The sequence below is a fragment of the Oncorhynchus clarkii genome, chromosome 2 (genome assembly GCF_045791955.1).
Source record: "Oncorhynchus clarkii lewisi isolate Uvic-CL-2024 chromosome 2, UVic_Ocla_1.0, whole genome shotgun sequence".
Lineage (NCBI taxonomy): Eukaryota > Metazoa > Chordata > Actinopteri > Salmoniformes > Salmonidae > Oncorhynchus > Oncorhynchus clarkii.
In genome coordinates, this window is record NC_092148.1 from 86,215,070 (window position 1) to 86,233,671 (window position 18,602).

An 18,602-nucleotide genomic window follows, 5' to 3' on the forward strand; every position below is an offset into this window, starting at 1 on the left:
AGAGTAGGACAAGTAGACAAGGGACCTATAGGTATGGAGCTGGGTTCAGAGCAGGACAGGACAGGACAGGTAGACAAGGGACCTATAGGTATGGAGCTGGGTTCAGAGGCAAGGCAGGACAGGTAGACAAGGGACCTATAGGTATGGAGCTGGGTTCAGAGCAGGACAGGACAGGACAGGTAGACAAGGGACCTATAGGTATGGAGCTGTGTTCAGAGGCAGAGCAGGACAGGTAGACAAGGGACCTATAGGTATGGAGCTGGGTTCAGAGGCAGAGTAGGACAGGTAGACAAGGGACCAATGGGTATGGAGCTGGGTTCAGAGCAGGACAGGTAGACAAGGGACCTATAGGTATGGAGCTGGGTTCAGAGGCAGAGCAGGACAGGTAGACAAGGGACCTATAGGTATGGAGCTGGGTTCAGATTAGGACAGGTAGACAAGGGACCTATAGGTATGGAGCTGGGTTCAGATTAGGACAGGTAGACAAGGGACCTATAGGTATGGAGCTGGGTTCAGAGCAGGACAGGTAGACAAGGGACCTATAGGTATGGAGCTGGGTTCAGAGGCAGAGCAGGACAGGTAGACAAGGGACCAATGGGTATGGAGCTGGGTTCAGAGCAGGACAGGTAGACAAGGGACCTAGGTATGGGGCTGGGTTCAAGGGCAGAGTAGGACAGGTAGACAAGGGACCAATGGGTATGGAGCTGGGTTCAGAGGCAGAGTAGGACAGGTAGACAAGGGACCAATGGGTATGGAGCTGGGTTCAGAGCAGGACAGGTAGACAAGGGACCTATAGGTATGGAGCTGGGTTCAGAGCAGGACAGGTAGACAAGGGACCTATAGGTATGGAGCTGGGTTCAGGGGCAGAGCAGGACAGGACAGGTAGAGAGGTAGACAGGGGACCTACAGGTATGGTGCTGGGTTCAGGGGCAGGGTAGAGGCAAGTGTCTTCATAACTGCAGCAAGACAGGTAGAGAGGGGACTTCCAGGTATAAAAGCCTTAGCAGGACTTTGTTTTGGGGGAGAGGGTCAGACCAGGCCAGCCTCGGGGGACTATGGACAGCTCCTGTGGAACTGGGGTCAGAGTCAAGGCTGGTAACTAACTGACTGAGTGACTGACTGCTGGACTGAGTTGAGAGTAGAACAGGACAGGTGTCACTCAGAAGGGGTATAGTGCAGGACAGGTGACACTCAGCAGGGCTACAGGGCAGGACAGGACAGGTGACACTCAGCAGGGCTACAGGGCAGGACATGTGACACTACCTCGCCAGTAATGAATACACAGTAACTAGTGAAAGAGTCATAGTGGAAGCAATACTGCCTCACCAGTAATGAATAAACAGTAACTAGTGTGCCCTTTCCAGTACATTATGGCAGCAAGAATTCTGGGGGAGGCGATATTTTAGAATGTATTTGTGGCTGATTAGCAAATTCCTTACTTAGTTTAAAGTTTTTTTTTTTTTTTTTTACAATGTCAAGTTAGTGGGAGAAACAAGCTGTTTTAATATCTGTTTGTGCCCACTGTATTTCTAGAGAGAGAGCTGCACAAACGAAAGGTAGAGCTAGCCAGAAACACAACACTCATCTGAAAGTTGAGACACAAGTCGGTATGTTTTTACACAGAGAGAGTAGAGGGATGAAGTCATCCAGTAACCCAAGCCCCAGCAGCAGCCCCCACACACCATGTCATCAGCTATCTTCAACATTCAGATGGTGCCTGTCTATCTATTGAACTCCTCGGACTGCACTAAGAAAATCTTTGTGTCCATGATTGAATTATCAGGAGTTTATTATAACCCTTTATGCAGAATGTATAACTTAATGCACTCAACAGGTGACATTATGTCGGTCAATATTGTGTTTCAGAGTCAGTAAAAGAAGCAGTAGAGTTGAAAAACAGTCTTTTGATCCACTCAGGTAACAATGCAAAAGCTCATTCACATAACCGCAATTAAAGCAATGACCGCTTCCATTACACCCAATATCTATATTTGATCCAGTGACATGGACATACTTAGGTGTTGAAGGTGTGGGTGGGCATGCAGTTTTGTGACAACTTTCTCTTCAGTAGGATCTGCTCTCTTTTGTCTGAAAAACCAGGAGTCAAAACCCAAAGGCAAACCTTATAGGGTACAGTATGTGAATCAATCAATCAAATGTATTTATAAAGCCCTTTTAACATCAGCAGACAGCAGTTGTCACAAAGTGCTTTACAGTAACCCGCCTAGTATATATAACCTGTATGAAATCGGTCTATTCCTTTCATATCTATAAAGATAAACTTGGCAACAGCACAGAGAGTTCCATATCACATAATGTCAGGAGCACACTTCCTGTGTGTTGACAGATTTTTTAATTTTTTTATTTTACCTTTATTTAACTAGGCAAGTCAGTTAAGAACAAATTCTTATTTTCAATGACGGTTAACAGTGGGTTAACTGCCTGTTCAGGGGCAGAATGTAATCAAGTGCAGTGGCTGCTGAGATAGCTCCGGTCTGCCAAAAGGCCTAGGGCATACTGCGGCCAATCATAAACTCAATTCATTAACCCTAATGGCAGGACCAAAACACAGAGCAAAGCCATAGCATAGCCCACCTACAATGTCATAAATGCCAAGGCAAAAATAATTGAATAATAGAATAAAAGCCAAAGCCTGTTGAGGGCAGACCCAAAAACACAAAGCCAAAATATAAGCCAAAGATAAAACCTGTTCTAAAACCACTGGTGTTCCTGGTCCTACCTGAACATCAGCTGGATAGTAGTCTCAAAGTCTGTCCTCACCGTATCACGATTTGAGCATCCATGGTTTCTGTCCCACTTGTAGATGAAGTTCTGGATTCAGATGATAAGAAATGTGAAAGTTTGATTAAAAACGTAAAAAAATATATATATGGCAATTTTAAGACTGTTAAATAAAAAACAGGTGTTATCACACTGTAAAATAAACATATAAACCTCCAGGATCAGAGCTATAAACAGGGTGACCCACATGACAGAGGAGGTCAACCACCAGGCTATGAAGTAGAGCTTGGACCACCTGGATTTGGGAACATACACCAAATACAATCATCACCTCTCTGTCAGTCATCCATTTCTTCAAATGCTCACATGATAGAATAGATTAGAATAACCAAAGTAATAGCAAATTATAGCTAATTGTATCTGGCATATACATCCAGAAAGACATTCCAGTTGTTCATCATCATGATGTTGTATAGAACCAGAGCAGACTGAAAATACCTGCTGTTTTCCACCTTCTCTTTCTCTCTCCCTCTCTCCCTCTCTCTCTACAGCACCTGCTGACTCGACCTTTGAGTGCTGACCTGTTACACCCTCTACAACCACAGTGATGATTATTTGACCATGCTGGTCATCTTTGGACGTTTGAACATCTTGATGAACGATTTGGCCTTAATGGACACGTACTCTTATCTCCACCCGGCACAGCCAGAAGAGGACTGGCCACCCCTCATAGCCTGGTTCCTCTCTAGGTTTATAATCTCCACCTGGCACAGCCAGAAGAGGACTGGCCACCCCTCATAGACTGGTTCCTCTCTAGGTTTATAATCTCCACCTGGCACAGCCAGAAGAGGACTGGCCACCCCTCATAGCCTGGTTCCTCTCTAGGTTTATAATCTCCACCTGGCACAGCCAGAAGAGGACTGGCCACCCCTCATAGCCTGGTTCCTCTCTAGGTTTATAATCTCCACCTGGCACAGCCAGAAGAGGACTGGCCACCCCTCATAGCCTGGTTCCTCTCTAGGTTTATAATCTCCACCTGGCACAGCCAGAAGAGGACTGGCCACCCCTCATAGCCTGGTTCCTCTCTAGGTTTATAATCTCCACCTGGCACAGCCAGAAGAGGACTGGCCACCCCTCATAGCCTGGTTCCTCTCTAGGTTTATAATCTCCACCTGGCACAGCCAGAAGAGGACTGGCCACCCCTCATAGCCTGGTTCCTCTCTAGGTTTATAATCTCCACCTGGCACAGCCAGAAGAGGACTGGCCACCCCTCATAGCCTGGTTCCTCTCTAGGTTTATAATCTCCACCTGGCACAGCCAGAAGAGGACTGGCCACCCCTCATAGCCTGGTTCCTCTCTAGGTTTATAATCTCCACCTGGCACAGCCAGAAGAGGACTGGCCACCCCTCATAGCCTGGTTCCTCTCTAGGTTTATAATCTCCACCTGGCACAGCCAGAAGAGGACTGGCCACCCCTCATAGCCTGGTTCCTCTCTAGGTTTATAATCTCCACCTGGCACAGCCAGAAGAGGACTGGCCACCCCTCATAGCCTGGTTCCTCTCTAGGTTTCTATCTAGGTTCCTGCCTTTCTAGGGACTTTTTCCTGGCCACCATGCTTCTATATCTGCATTGTTTGCTCTCTGAAGATTTATGTTAGGTTTCTGTGTAAGCACCTTGTGACATCTGCTGATGTAAAAATTACTTTATAAATACATTTGATTTAATTTGACACAACTGTGGGAAGCATTGGAGTCAACATGGGCCAGCATCCCTGTGGAACGCTTCCTAATGTTCTGATGGAAAAAGGTGATGCAACTGAATAGTAGGAAATTGTTCCTAATGTTCTGATGGCAAAAGGTGATGCAACTGAATAGTAGGAAGGTGTTCCTAATGTTCTGATGGCAAAAGGTGATGCAACTGAATAGTAGGAAGGTGTTCCTAATGTTCTGATGGCAAAAGGTGGTGCAACTGAATAGTAGGAAGGTGTTCCTAATGTTCTGATGACAAAAGGTGATGCAACTGAATAGTAGGAAGGTGTTCCTAATGTTCTGATGGCAAAAGGTGGTGCAACTGAATAGTAGGAAGGTGTTCCTAATGTTCTGATAGCAAAAGGTGATGCAACTGAATAGTAGGAAGGTGTTCCTAATGTTCTGATGACAAAAGGTGATGCAACTGAATAGTAGGAAGGTGTTCCTAATTTTCTGATGGCAAAAGGTGATGCAACTGAATAGTAGGAAGGTGTTCCTAATGTTTTGTACATCATTTGTTTGTTCATTTAGATTTTATGGTAACTTAAGTTGAGTCATACTCACTGCAAAGTCATAAAAGTTGTTTGACCAGTAACCAAGCTGTTAGGTTGTTTTCTTCATACCTCAGGTTACTAGCAGGTGCTATGATAGTCCCTTTGAACGACCCGACCCCAAGCACAGCAAATACATAATAAACCACCTGTCACGACTTCCGCCTAAGTCGGTCCCTCTACTAGTTTGGACGGCGGCGGCCGACGTCACCGGCCTTCTAGCCATCGCCGATCCACCTTTCATTTTCCATTGGTTTGGTCTTGTCTTCCCTCACAACTGGTTTCAATTCCATCAATTACATGTTGTGTATTTAACCCTCTGTTCCCCCCATGTCCTTGTCCGGAATTGTTTCTTGTAGTGCTTGTGTACGTTATGCTGGTGGATACCGGGTTTTGTTTGACCCATTCATTGATTGTTCTGTTTACGGTGGTTTTTATGTTTATTCACTTCTCTGACTTCTCTGCCGCCAGTACGCACCCCGTTACACCACCTGCAAACAGACGGCACTCCTTTACAATCGTACCATACAATCGTACCAGTCTAACAGCTCTGTCTCTAATACACACAAGAAAACAACCCAAACAAAACAACAGACACTAGAGATTCTCACCACTAATATACCGGCAGAGGCTCTGAGGTGTTTCACCAGGTCGACCATGCTGATGGCAAACAGAGCCGTGAGCTTTAGAGGAATATGGCAAAACGATTAAGGGGAACTGATGACATCAATCAATGAAATGTAACACATCTATTTTAACAGCAATCAGCAGTTGTTATAATGAAGCAGGGCTCTGTTTTTCAGAGAAGATAGCTTAATGTTGGGGGATGAACCTCAGGAAGTGGAATACACTCAACATGTTGACCAGACAGACCATCGCCTAGAGTGACGTCAGGACTCGATGGTCTGGGATTCTGTGATACAGTTCAGTCAGTTATGTACTGCTTTTGACAGTGTTATGTAGCCCTTATGACCTATGACAAAGGGGTCAAGTAAAGTGTTCCGGAATATGTTAAGGTATGGTTAGTTCTACTGGATATTTCAGCTCTTTTGTGTTGAATATGCCTTGGACAATATATTATTGAGTTATATATCAGAGGAAATATATACCATACATAATATGATATATGGCCTCGTATAATTGACAAATGTAATGTTTTCTACAGGTCAGAACTTTACTATAGTGATGATGCAGTATACATCATCACCAGTAGAGGTGAGTAAAGTAACAAAGTTTCACTAAGGACACACCTCAGATTTCACACACGCTTGACATCAGTGACAGGGCAGATGGGAGCAAACTTATAGTCTGTGTTTACCTTCCTTTCAACAAGGCTCGTTGGTCTAGGGGTATGATTCTCGCTTTGGGTGCGAGAGGTCCCGGGTTCAAATCCCGGACGAGCCCTTCTTTTCTGAACACTACAGGGTCGTTGAACTGTCCAAGAATATTTTATTTTTTATTTATTTCACCTTTATTTAACCAGGTAGACAAGTTGAGAACACCTTTATTTAACCAGGTAGACAAGTTGAGAACAAGTTCTCATTTACAATTGCGACCTGGCCAAGATAAAGCAAAGCATTTCGACACATACAACGACACAGAGTTACACATGGAGTAAAACAAACATACAGTCAATAATACAGTAGAAACAAGTCTATATACGATGTGTGCAAATGAGGTAAGATAAGGGAGGTAAAGGCAAAAAAAGGCCATGGTGGCAAAGTAAATACAATATAGCAAGTAAAACACTGGAATGGTAGATTTGCAGCGGAAGAATGTGCAAAATAGAAATAAAAATAATGGGGTGCAAAGGAGCAAAATAAATAAATAAATAAAATAAATGCAGTAGGGAAAGAGGTAGTTGTTTGGGCTAAATTATAGGTGGGCTATGTACAGGTGCAGTAATCTGTGAGCTGCTCTGACAGCTGGTGCTTAAAGCTGGTGAGGGAGATAAGTGTTTCCAGTTTCAGAGATTTTTGTAGTTCGTTCCAGTCATTGGCAGCAGGGAACTGGAAGGAGAGGCGGCCAAACAAATAATTGGTTTTGGGGGTGACCAGAGAGATATACCTGCTGGAGCGTGTGCTACAGTGGGTGATGCTATGGTGACCAGCGAGCTGAGATAAGGGGGGACTTTACCTAGCAGGGTCTTATAGATGACATGGAGCCAGTGGGTAAGATAATGATAGTCTTCTTGGGAAAGTGGAGATGACTGTGCATATTCAGCAGAAACAGTGACATTCAGTCATGTGTAGGTTTCTATAACAAATAGCAGGCTCACAGGATGCCAATGTCAACAATGTTTGTATTATGAGAACTAGCCGAACGACTGGTCGTATAACTGACAAGCCTAATTAGATAAATACTCTTATCTTTCAGCCACGGAGAAACTTCCATATAGTTTTATTTACAGCTGTAACACTATAGTCCTGGATAGGCCTCAGTCCTCATAATGCAAATGATAACCTACAGCACTTAAGAAAGATGTCAACCACAGACAATGGTTTCATTTGCAAATCTGACAATGTACTGTACACTGAGTGTACTAAACAATAAGAACACCTTCCTAATATTGAGTTGCATTCCCTTTTGCCATCAGAAAAGCCTCAATTCGTCAGGGGCATGGACTTTACAGGGTGTCGAAAGTGTTCCACAGGGATGCTGTACCATGTTGACTCCAATGCAGTTGTGTCTTTTCTCTGAGAGCTGGTCTCTCTAGGAACCTTCTGATGTCGAGTTGAGTGCTGTACCTATCCATCATGTTACCATGGTTGGTCACAGTTGTGTCAAGTTGGTTGGATGTCCTTTGGGTGGCGGACCATTCGTGACACACACGGGAAACTGTTGAGAGTGAACAAAACAGCAGCATTGCAGTTCTTGACACACTCAGACCGGTGCGCCTGGCACCTACTATCATACCCCATTCAAAGGCACTTCAATACTTTGTCTCGTCCATTCACCCTCTGAATGGCACACACACAGAATACATCTCAAGGCTTAAAAGTCCTTCTTTAACCTGTCTCCTCCCCTTCATCTACACTGATTGAACTGAATTTAACAGGTGACATCAATACGGGATGATAGACTTCAGCTGGATTCACCTGATCAGTCTATGTCATGGAAAGAGCAGGTGTTCATAATGTTTGTACACACAGACTATTTATTTACATTTTTTATGTAACCTTTATTTAACTAGGCAAGTCAGTTAAGAACAAATTCTTATTTATAATGACGGCAAACCCTGGCCAAACTCGGACGACGTTGGGCCAATTGTGCACCGCCCAATGCGACTCCCAATCACGGCCGGATGTGATACAAATCCCGGATGAGACCTCCTTTTAAGAAGTCAAATGACTTACAGACTAGACACAGTCCACATGACAGACTACATACAGTCTATGACAGACTTGGTAAGTCTATGTCATGGAAGGATCAGGTGTTCCTAATGTTTTGTGCACTCGGTGTATGTAAAACTCACCCAAAAGTGTCAGTTACCACTAGAGGGCAGTCTAATAGCCAAAACCTGCCACATCACAGATTCTGGAAGTTAACTCACAGGCTGATGAGGAGAAGGGGATGGGAAAAGTGTAACGATCGGGTGGGTTTCCCTAAGCAGGCTTGTTGGTTTAAGGGTATGCTTCTCACTTAGGGTGTGAGTAGTCCTGGGTTTAAATCCCAGATGAGCCCACCTTTTGAGAAAATATGTGATAGATGTATTTAGGGTTGTCCTAAGTGAGTTAGTATATTGAAAGATCACAAACAAAGTGGGGAGAAAAATCTCACCAAAAGGAAAATGGTAGACTGTAAGTAGCAAATATGCATATCTGTACCCTTTGGTAAAACAGATATAAAACAATATCCAGTCAGTATGGAATATAATGTACAGTGTCGTAATGTCAACGAGTGACTTTGAATTGTGTGACAGATGGTACTAGAATCTTCTCTAAATTGCCCATGCTTCAAAATGGATCCTGCATTATCCTTACATACAGTATATAATACTGAACTGCACCTACCAGTGAAAGAACTGTGAGAGATCCATCAAACACGTTACTCCCATAGGACATATATCCTTTCCAGCCAAATGCCTTCAGCGCCATCTCCAGCAGGTAGTAAAGGATGAAGAAACAGTTGATTGTCTCAAAAAAACAGATCAGTGGAGGCTGCTGAGGGGAGGACGGTTCATAATAATGGCTGGAACAGAGCAAATGGAATGACATTAAACCATCTGTTTGATAACTCAAATTCCTATTTTCAATGACGGCCTAGTGGGTTAACTGCCTATTCAGGGGCAGAACGACAGATTTGTACCTTGTCAGCTCGGGGGTTTGAACTTGCAACCTTCCGGTTACTAGTCCAATGCCCTGCCGCCCCTGTGACAGAGATACATATAAAGTCTGTGAATTACATGACATACCTGCTGTACATGAGTCATTCATGTCGGCAGTGCACTGCAGGCACAGTAACTAATGCCTACTTGTAACTACTACTTGTAGTACATTTTACGTTCAAATGGCCTTAAATGTTGAGTCTCTAAATAGTAGTTGTCTCGAGACTCTACTCACAGTCACCAGGAGAATCTGGAGTAACATTGATGATGCTTAGATGCACATACAGTAGACATAATACATGCATATACAGTAGACATAATACATGCATATACCATGCATGACCTTTGACCTTACACGTTTTCTAAAAAATAAAATGGGATACAATGCAGCCCCTTAAATTCTGAAGAAATACTCATTTTTAGACCAGAGACATCAAATGCAGAGAAGGTGAACAAAATGTGCCAGGGACTATATCTACTGCCTTTCCAATTGACTCTAATGATGATCAATAACAGAGATAAATAGAGGACTTATATTATCTCCATTTTAAAGTAATTGTCTTCTTCTTCATTGACTGATTCCTCCCAACTCATAGGAAAACCCACCCAGTTGACTACTTTAAAATTGTGGAAGTCCTCAATTACAATGTCCATTCCAAAATGCGTTATGTCCATGATGAGTCCTCTGTTTCCATTTGATCAACATGTCTGTGTTTGTGTAGAGTCTAGAATAGCCACTAGGTGGCCGTCTCTGAGCAGTTTTACTGAGCATGCAACATTAACTTGAGAGGAATTCCTCATGCACGTGGCATGCAGTGCAATTTAAACTCTTGGTTGTTGAACCTATGAGAGGCTCGTTGGTCTAGGGGTATGATTCTCGCTTAGGGTGCGAGAGGTCCCGGGTTCAAATCCCGGACGAGCCCTACTTTTAAGTTGTCAAGCAACTTACAGGATGAACAGGCCTTCATAGAGTGTACAAAGCATAGAAGTGTACATTCACTAAAGCATCTCTATCAACAATATCACTGTGAATAAGTAGCCTGGAATCTTAAAGCTCTGTTTCAGTATTGTTATGGTGAAACAAAGCTTGTCAGTTAGGATTCCAGGCTAGTATCGTAACTAAGAGCTGTTAGGATCAAGCAGAAACACAAACATCTAAGTTAATTTGTGAAATATTGTGACGTTGTGAACTTGTGACATAGTGAACTCACACAGATGCAGATAACATTGGCCAGTGCCACATTCCCCACCACAGTGACATAATGCTGACTGAAGATAAACTGAACCTTGCGCAGGGACTTAGAAGAGTACTCAGGCAATGGAGGATGCTACAGAGGGAAACAATGACTTCAATTTGCTGTTCAGTCTCCTTTCACAATAACTTTTCAGATTTGCTTCTTTCCAAATGTTTGCTTCCGTTGCAAATGCAAGGACAAATTCAAATGATGAAAGTCTGCTTGGAGTTAGACTGACAGTCTGCCAACTACATAGTTTTGAAGAAATGAACATTGTCGTAGAGATAAATAATAAATACCTGTTTGATCCTGTCCAGCTCATCAAACAGTCTCTGGAAGGCCTCCCTGGGGATGAAGCCACTGGATGACTGAGACGCTTTCTGAAATTACACTTTTAGAATCTTTTGACGTACCAAAAGTGTTCACAATTCAGAGGTGTGGCCATGTACATATATAACTTCATAAAACATAACATTGTTTAACGCTATGTATTACAGTATGTTGTTTCAGGTAAGGAGGGAACCATCTCACCTTCATGATGGCATCTCTGTAATAACCTGTTGTATATTCATAAAATAAACACTACAAAGGGGTCCTGTCTTACACGGTAACATCCTCAGAGAAGGTAGTTTCCTGGCTCTGACAGTGCAGCAGCTCAAAAGCTGCCCTGACGCCCAAATGTCTCCTCAGGATGGATGTCTGGATTGACATCTGCTAAATAAAGGGTTATCAATCAATAACATTTATTTATAAAGTCCTTCTAACATCAGCAGATGTCACAAAGTGCTGTACAGAAACTCGGCCTGAAACCCCAAACCGCAAGCAATGCAGGTGTAGAAGCACGGTGGCTAGGAAAAACTCAGTCCAGGCACAGCGTTCGGTCCCGCTCCATGGGAGGAGATATCTTCTGCGCCGGCCCAGACCAGGCACAACGGTCAACTCAGCTCCATGTCCGGAGCCTTCTTCGGCGCCGGTGCCCATGAGGAATGTAAACAAATGTACTATAAAAGTGTTGATAAACAAAGTAATGTACAGAAACTGTATTTCAAAAGCAGCTCATGGTGGAAAATAACAAGTTATTCCTACATGTACAGCATCTTCTTTGAGGACCACAACCTGTTGAATGTACAGCTCCTCATCTGTGTGAAGGGAAACATGTAGAGAACATGGGCTTAATTGAATGATCTTACTCTGTGTATGTGTGTGAGAGAGAGAGAGAGAGAGAGAGAGAGAGAGAGAGAGAGAGAGATTTTGAAGAACTTACCATGTCCCTGTGTCCCACACATCTCACTTATATGTAGGGTTCCTATGCCTTTTGTTGTTCTGATAGTGCTTTACATGAGGTGTTGTGTCACTCTTGTTGTGATGTGTGTGTCATCCTATGTTTATATTGTATTTAATAATCTCGTTCAGAGATTCTACTCACAGTCAATCACCAGGAGAATCTAGAGGAACATTTATGATGCTTAGATGCATATACAATAGACTTAATACATGCATATACCATGCATGACCTTTGACCTTACACATTTTCTAAAAATAAAATGGGATACAATGCAGCCCTTTAAATTTTGAAGAAATACACATTTTTAGACCCGAGACATCAAATGCAGAGATGGTGAACAAAATGGGTCAGGGCCTATATCTACTGCCTTTCTAATCGACTTTAATGATGATCAATAACAGAGATAAATAGAGGACTTATATTATCTCCATTTTAAAGTAGTCAATTGTCTTCTTCTTCATTGACTGATTCCTCCCAACTCATATGAAAACCCACCCAGTTGACTACTTTACAATTGTGAAAGTCCTCAATTGCAATATCCTTTCCAAAATGCGTTATGTCCATGATGAGTCCTCCATCTGTTTCCATTTGATCAACATGTCTGTGTTTGTGTAGAGTCTAGAATAGCCACTAGGTGGCCGTCTTTGAGCAGTTTGACTGAGCATGCAACATTAACTTGAGAGCAATTCCTCATGCACGTGGCATGCAGTGCAATTTAAACTCTTGGTTGTTGAACCTATGAGAGGCTCGTTGGTCTAGGGGTATGATTCTCGCTTAGGGTGCGAGAGGTCCCGGGTTCAAATCCCGGACGAGCCCTCCTTTTAAGTTGTCAAGCAACTTACAGGATGAACAGGCCTTCATAGAGTGTACAAAGCATAGAAGTGTACATTCACTAAAGCATCTCTATCAACAATATCACTGTGAATAAGTAGCCTGGAATCTTAACGCTCTGTTTAAAGCTCTGTTTCAGTATTGTTATGGTGAAACAAAGCTTGTCAGTTAGGATTCCAGGCTAGTATCGTAACTAAGAGCTGTTAGGATCAAGCAGAAACACAAACATCTATGTTAATTCATTAAATATTGTGACATTGTGAACTTGTGACATAGTGAATTCACACAGATGCAGATAACATTGGCCAGTGCCACATTCCCCACCACAGTGACATAATGCTGACTGAAGATAAACTGAACCTTGCGCAGGGACTTAGAAGAGTACTCAGGCAATGGAGGATGCTACAGAGGGAAACAATGACTTCAATTTGCTGTTCAGTCTCCTTTCACAATAACTTTTCAGATTTGCTTCTTTCCAAATGTTTGCTTCCGTTGCAAATGCAAGGACAAATTCAAATGATGAAAGTCTGCTTGGAGTTAGACTGACAGTCTGCCAACTACATAGTTTTGAAGAAATGAACATTGTCGTAGAGATAAATAATAAATACCTGTTTGATCCTGTCCAGCTCATCAAACAGTCTCTGGAAGGCCTCCCTGGGGATGAAGCCACTGGATGACTGAGACGCTTTCTGAAATTACACTTTTAGAATCTTTTGACGTACCAAAAGTGTTCACAATTCAGAGGTGTGGCCATGTACATATATAACTTCATAAAACATAACGTTGTTTAACGCTATGTATTACAGTATGTTGTTTCAGGTAAGGAGGGAACCATCTCACCTTCATGATGGCATCTCTGTAATAACCTGTTGTATATTCATAAAATAAACACCACAAAGGGGTCCTGTCTTACACGGTAACATCCTCAGAGAAGGTAGGTTCCTGGCTCTGACAGTGCAGCAGCTCAAAAGCTGCCCTGACGCCCAAATGTCACGGCAGCTATGGAACCCTGACCAGTGATGATTATTTGACCACGCTGGCCATCTATGAACGCTGGAACATCTTGAACTGTTCTGAGGACAAAAGGGGGTGCAACTCAATATTAGGAATGTGTTCCTAATGTTTTGTACACCTTATGTTAATTCATTTAGATTTTGTCATAACTTTGTAAGGACCAACGCCTGAGATGAGAAGCAGGTACGGGGAGTCAACATTTAAACAGGAACAAACAGGTAACAAGAGAGGCACAACATTGGCACAGCGGGTAAAAAAATACATATGACAATCAAAGCAGGGAACAGAGCGGGGAACCAGACATATATAGGGAAGGTAATGACACAGGTGATAGAGTCCAGCTGAGTCCAATAGTCGCTGATGAGTGTGACAGGGGGAAGGCAGGTGTGAGTAATGATGGTGGCAGGAGTGCGCAATGCTGGGGAGCCTGGCGCCCTCGAACGCCAGGGGGGAAGAGCGGGAGCAGGCATGACAAAGTTAAGTTGAGTGATACTCTGTAACGGTTCTCCTCTTCTTCTGATGAGGCGGAGTAGGAGAGATCGGACCAATGTGCAGCGTGGTAAGTGTCCATTTTAGTTTATTATACTGAACACTAAAGAATACAAAATAACAACGTGAATGATACAAACGAAAACCGAAACAGTCCTGAAATGGGAAACAAACATTACAACAGGAAACAATCACCCACAACTCAAAAGTGAAACCAGGCTACCTAAGTATGGTTCTCAATCAGGGACAACGAATGACAGCTGCCTCTGATTGAGAACCATACCAGGCCAAACACAGAAATCCCAAAACATAGAAAAAGGAACATAGACAACCCACCCAACTCACGCCCTGATCATACTAAGACAAAGACATAACAACAGAACTAAGGTCAGAACGTGACATACTCTCTGCAAAGTCATCAAAGTTGTTTGACCAGTAACCAAGCTGTTCATAAGAACCACATCGTAGAGTTTTGTTTACAATCATTGTCATGATTCTGGGGTCAGCGGTAGTGCTGTACGAAATAGATAATACATGTAGGCAGGAAATAGGTTGTTTATAGGAAATAGGTAGTTTATTGTTGATGCTCGATTAAAAGCTGTGATTTCTGAGATATCATATTTTCTTCATACCTCAGGTTACTAGCAGGTGCTATGATAGTGCCTTTGAACAACCAGACCCCAAGCACAGCAAATACATAATAAACCACCCGCAAACAATGACGGCACTTCTTTACAATCTTACCAGTTTAACAGCTCTGGAATGACTTCTGTTAGGTACTGCTTTTGACAGTGTTATGTAGCCCTTATGACCTATGACAAAGGGGTCAAGTAAAGTGTTCCGGAATATGTTAAGGTATGGTTAGAGTTCTACTGGATAATTCAGCTCTTATGTGTTGAATATGCCTTGGACAATATATTATTGAGTTATATATCAGAGGAAATATATACAATATATAAAACGATATATTGCCTCGTATAACAGACAAATGTAATGTTTTCTACAGGTCAGAACTTTACTATAGTGATGAGGCAGTATACATCATCACCAGTAGAGGTGAGTAAAGTAACAAAGTTTCACTAAGGACACACCTCAGATTTCACACACGCTTGACATCAGTGACAGGGCAGATGGGAGCAGAACTTATAGTCTGTGTTTACCTTTCTTTAAACAAGGCTCGTTGGTCTAGGGGTATGATTCTCGCTTTGGGTGCGAGAGGTCCCGGGTTCAAATCCCGGACGAGCCCTTCTTTTCTGAACACAACCGGCTCGGGGTACTGTCCAAGATAATGGTTGTCTACTTGGGGAAGTGGAGATGACTGTGCATATTCAGCAGAAACAGTGACATTCAGTCATGTGTAGGTTTCTATAACAAATAGCAGGCTCACAGGATACCAATGTCGTCTATGTTTGTATTATGAGAACTAGCCGAACGACTAGTCGTATAACTGACAAGCCTAATTAGATAAATACTCTTATCTGTCAGCCACGGAGAAACTTCCATATGGTTTTATTTACAGCTGTAACACTATAGTCCTGGATAGGCCTCAGTCCACATAATGCAAATGATAACCTACAGCACTTAAGAAAGATGTCAACCACAGACAATGGTTAAATTTGCAAATCTGACAATGTACTGTACACTGAGTGTACTAAACAATAGGAACACCTTCCTAATATTGAGTTGGATTCCCTTTTGCCATCAGAAAAGCCTCAATTCGTCAGGGGCATGGACTTTACAGGGTGTCGAAAGTGTTCCACAGGGATGCTGTACCATGTTGACTCCAATGCAGTTGTGTCTATTCTCTGAGAGCTGGTCTCTCTAGGAACCTTCTGATGTCGAGTTGAGTGCTGTACCCATCCATCATGTTGCCATGGTTGGTCACAGTTGTGTCAAGTTGGTTGGATGTCCTTTGGGTGGCGGACCATTCTTGACACACACGGGAAACTGTTGAGAGTGAACAAAACAGCAGCATTGCAGTTCTTGACACACTCAGACCGGTGCGCCTGGCACCTACTATCCTTCTTTAACCTGTCTCCTCCCCTTCATCTACACTGATTGAACTCAATTTAACAGGTGACATCAATGCGGGATGATAGACTTCAGCTGGATTCACCTGATCACTCTATGTCATGGAAAGAGCAGGTGTTCATAATGTTTTGTACACACAGACTATTTATTTACATTTTTTATGTAACCTTTATTTAACTTGGCAAGTCAGTTAAGAACAAATTCTTATTTACAATGACGGCCTACCAAAAGGCAAAAGGACTCCTGCGGGGACGGGGGACTGGGATTTAAAAAATTAATACAATATAAACATAGGATGACACACACATCACAACAAGAGTGACACACCACCACATGTAAAGCACTATCAGAACAACAAAAGGCATAGGAACCCTACATATAAGTGAGATGTTTGTAGATTATGAAAATGAACTCTCTGAGAAGTTTTAAGGATGGAGCTAAATGTAAGCGTTCCTTTCCTCTATTTTCTTAGTCTCCTGTTATAAACTTGTTGAGCAACATTGTGGTGATGATGGAGAGTTTCCCCCTGCTACTTAGGGGGGGTTCATTCTGGAACAGACAATTACAGGGCTCCAAAAGAAACACCTTTCTATTGGGGGACACAGGGACATGGTAAGTTCTTCAAAATCGCTCTCTATCTCTCTCTCTCTCTCTCTCTCTCACACACACATACACAGAGTAAGATCATTCAATTAAGCCCATGTTCTCTACATGTTTCCCTTCACACAGATGAGGAGCTGTACATTCAACAGGTTGTGGTCCTCAACGAAGATGCTGTACATGTAGGAATAACTTGTTATTTTCCACCATGAGCTACTTTTGAAATACAGTTTCTGTACATTACTTTGTTTATCAACACTTTTATAGTACATTTGTTTACATTCCTTATGGGCACCGGCGCCGAAGAAGGCTCCGGACATGGAGCTGAGTTGACCGTTGTGCCTGGTCTGGGCCACCGAACGCTGTGCCTGGACTGAGTTTTTCCTAGCCAACGTGCTTCTACACCTGCATTGCTTGCTGTTTGGGGTTTTAGGCCGAGTTTCTGTACAGCACTTTGTGACATCTGCTGATGTAAAAGGACTTTATAAATAAATGTTATTGATTGATAACCCTTTATTTAGCAGATGGGCCAGGGCCTATATCGACTGCCTTTCCAATCGAATCTAATGATGATCAACAACAGAGATAGATAGAGGACTTATATTATCTCCATTTTAAAGAAGTCAATTGTATTCTTCTTCATTGGCTGATTGCTCCCAACTCATAGGAATACCCACCCAGTTGACTACTTTAAAATGGTGGAAGCCCTCAATTGCAATGTCCATTCTGAAATGCTTTAAATCCATGCTGAGTCCTCTGTTTCCATTTGATCAACATGTCTGTGTTTGTGCAGAGTCTAGAATAGCCAGTAAGTGGCCGTCTCTGAGCAGTTTTACTGAGCATGCAACAGCATCAATTTGAGAGGAATGCAGTGGAATTTAAACTCTTGGTTGTAATCCGGGTGACAGGCTCGTTGGTCTAGGGGTATGATTCTCGCTTAGGGTGCGAGAGGTCCCGGGTTCAAATCCCGGACGAGCCCTACTTTTAAGTTGTCAAGCAACTTACAGGATGAACAGGCCTTCATAGAGTGTACAAAGCATAGAAGTGTACATTCACTAAAGCATCTCTATCAACAATATCACTGTGAATAAGTAGCCTGGAATCTTAACTCATAAGCTCGGTTTCAATATTGTTATGGTGAAACAAAGCATGTCAGTTAGGATTCCAGGCTAGTATCATAACTAAGAGCTGTTAGGATCAAGCAGAAGCACAAATATCTAAGTTAATTTGTGAAATATTGTGACGTTGTGAACTTGTGACATAGTGAACTCACACAGATGCAGATAACATTGGCAAGGGCCACATTCCCCACCACAGTGACATAATGCTGACTGAAGATAAACTGAACCTTAGACAAGTACTCAGGCAATGGAGGATGCTACAGAGGGAAACAATGACTTCAATTTGCTGTTCAGTCTCCTTTCACAATAACTTTTCAGGTTTGCTTCTTTCCAAATGTTTGCTTCCGTTGCAAATGCAAGGACAAAGGCAAATGATGAAAGTCTGCTTGGAGTTTGATCCTGTCCAGCTCATCAAACAGTCTCTGGAAGGCCTCCCTGGGGATGAAGCCACTGGATGACTGAGACGCTTTCTGAGGAAATTACACTTTTAGAATCTTTTGACGTACCAAAAGTGTTCACAATTCAGAGGTGGTGCCATGTACATATATATCTTTAATCAAATCAAAGTGTATTTGTCACTTGTGCCGAATGGAACAGGTGTAGACCTTACAGTGAAATGCTTACTTAC

At 42.8% G+C, this 18,602-nt stretch overlaps 5 non-coding genes and 1 pseudogene across 5 annotated transcripts; 5 read left to right on the plus strand and 1 right to left on the minus strand.

Annotated features, from left to right (window-relative positions):
• Nucleotides 1-1,985: 1,985 nt before the first annotated feature.
• On the minus strand, nucleotides 1,986-13,565 carry LOC139378484 (two pore channel protein 2-like; annotated as a pseudogene).
• trnap-ugg (transfer RNA proline (anticodon UGG)) lies at nucleotides 6,374-6,445 on the plus strand. The gene has a single exon. It is a non-coding gene; the product is annotated as a tRNA-Pro (tRNA).
• Nucleotides 10,220-10,291, plus strand: trnap-agg (transfer RNA proline (anticodon AGG)). Its single transcript has one exon. It is a non-coding gene; the product is annotated as a tRNA-Pro (tRNA).
• On the plus strand, nucleotides 12,633-12,704 carry trnap-agg (transfer RNA proline (anticodon AGG)). The gene has a single exon. It is a non-coding gene; the product is annotated as a tRNA-Pro (tRNA).
• Nucleotides 13,566-15,396: 1,831 nt separating the features above from the next.
• On the plus strand, nucleotides 15,397-15,468 carry trnap-ugg (transfer RNA proline (anticodon UGG)). Its single transcript has one exon. It is a non-coding gene; the product is annotated as a tRNA-Pro (tRNA).
• Nucleotides 15,469-17,760: 2,292 nt separating this feature from the next.
• trnap-agg (transfer RNA proline (anticodon AGG)) lies at nucleotides 17,761-17,832 on the plus strand. Its single transcript has one exon. It is a non-coding gene; the product is annotated as a tRNA-Pro (tRNA).
• Nucleotides 17,833-18,602: the final 770 nt, after the last annotated feature.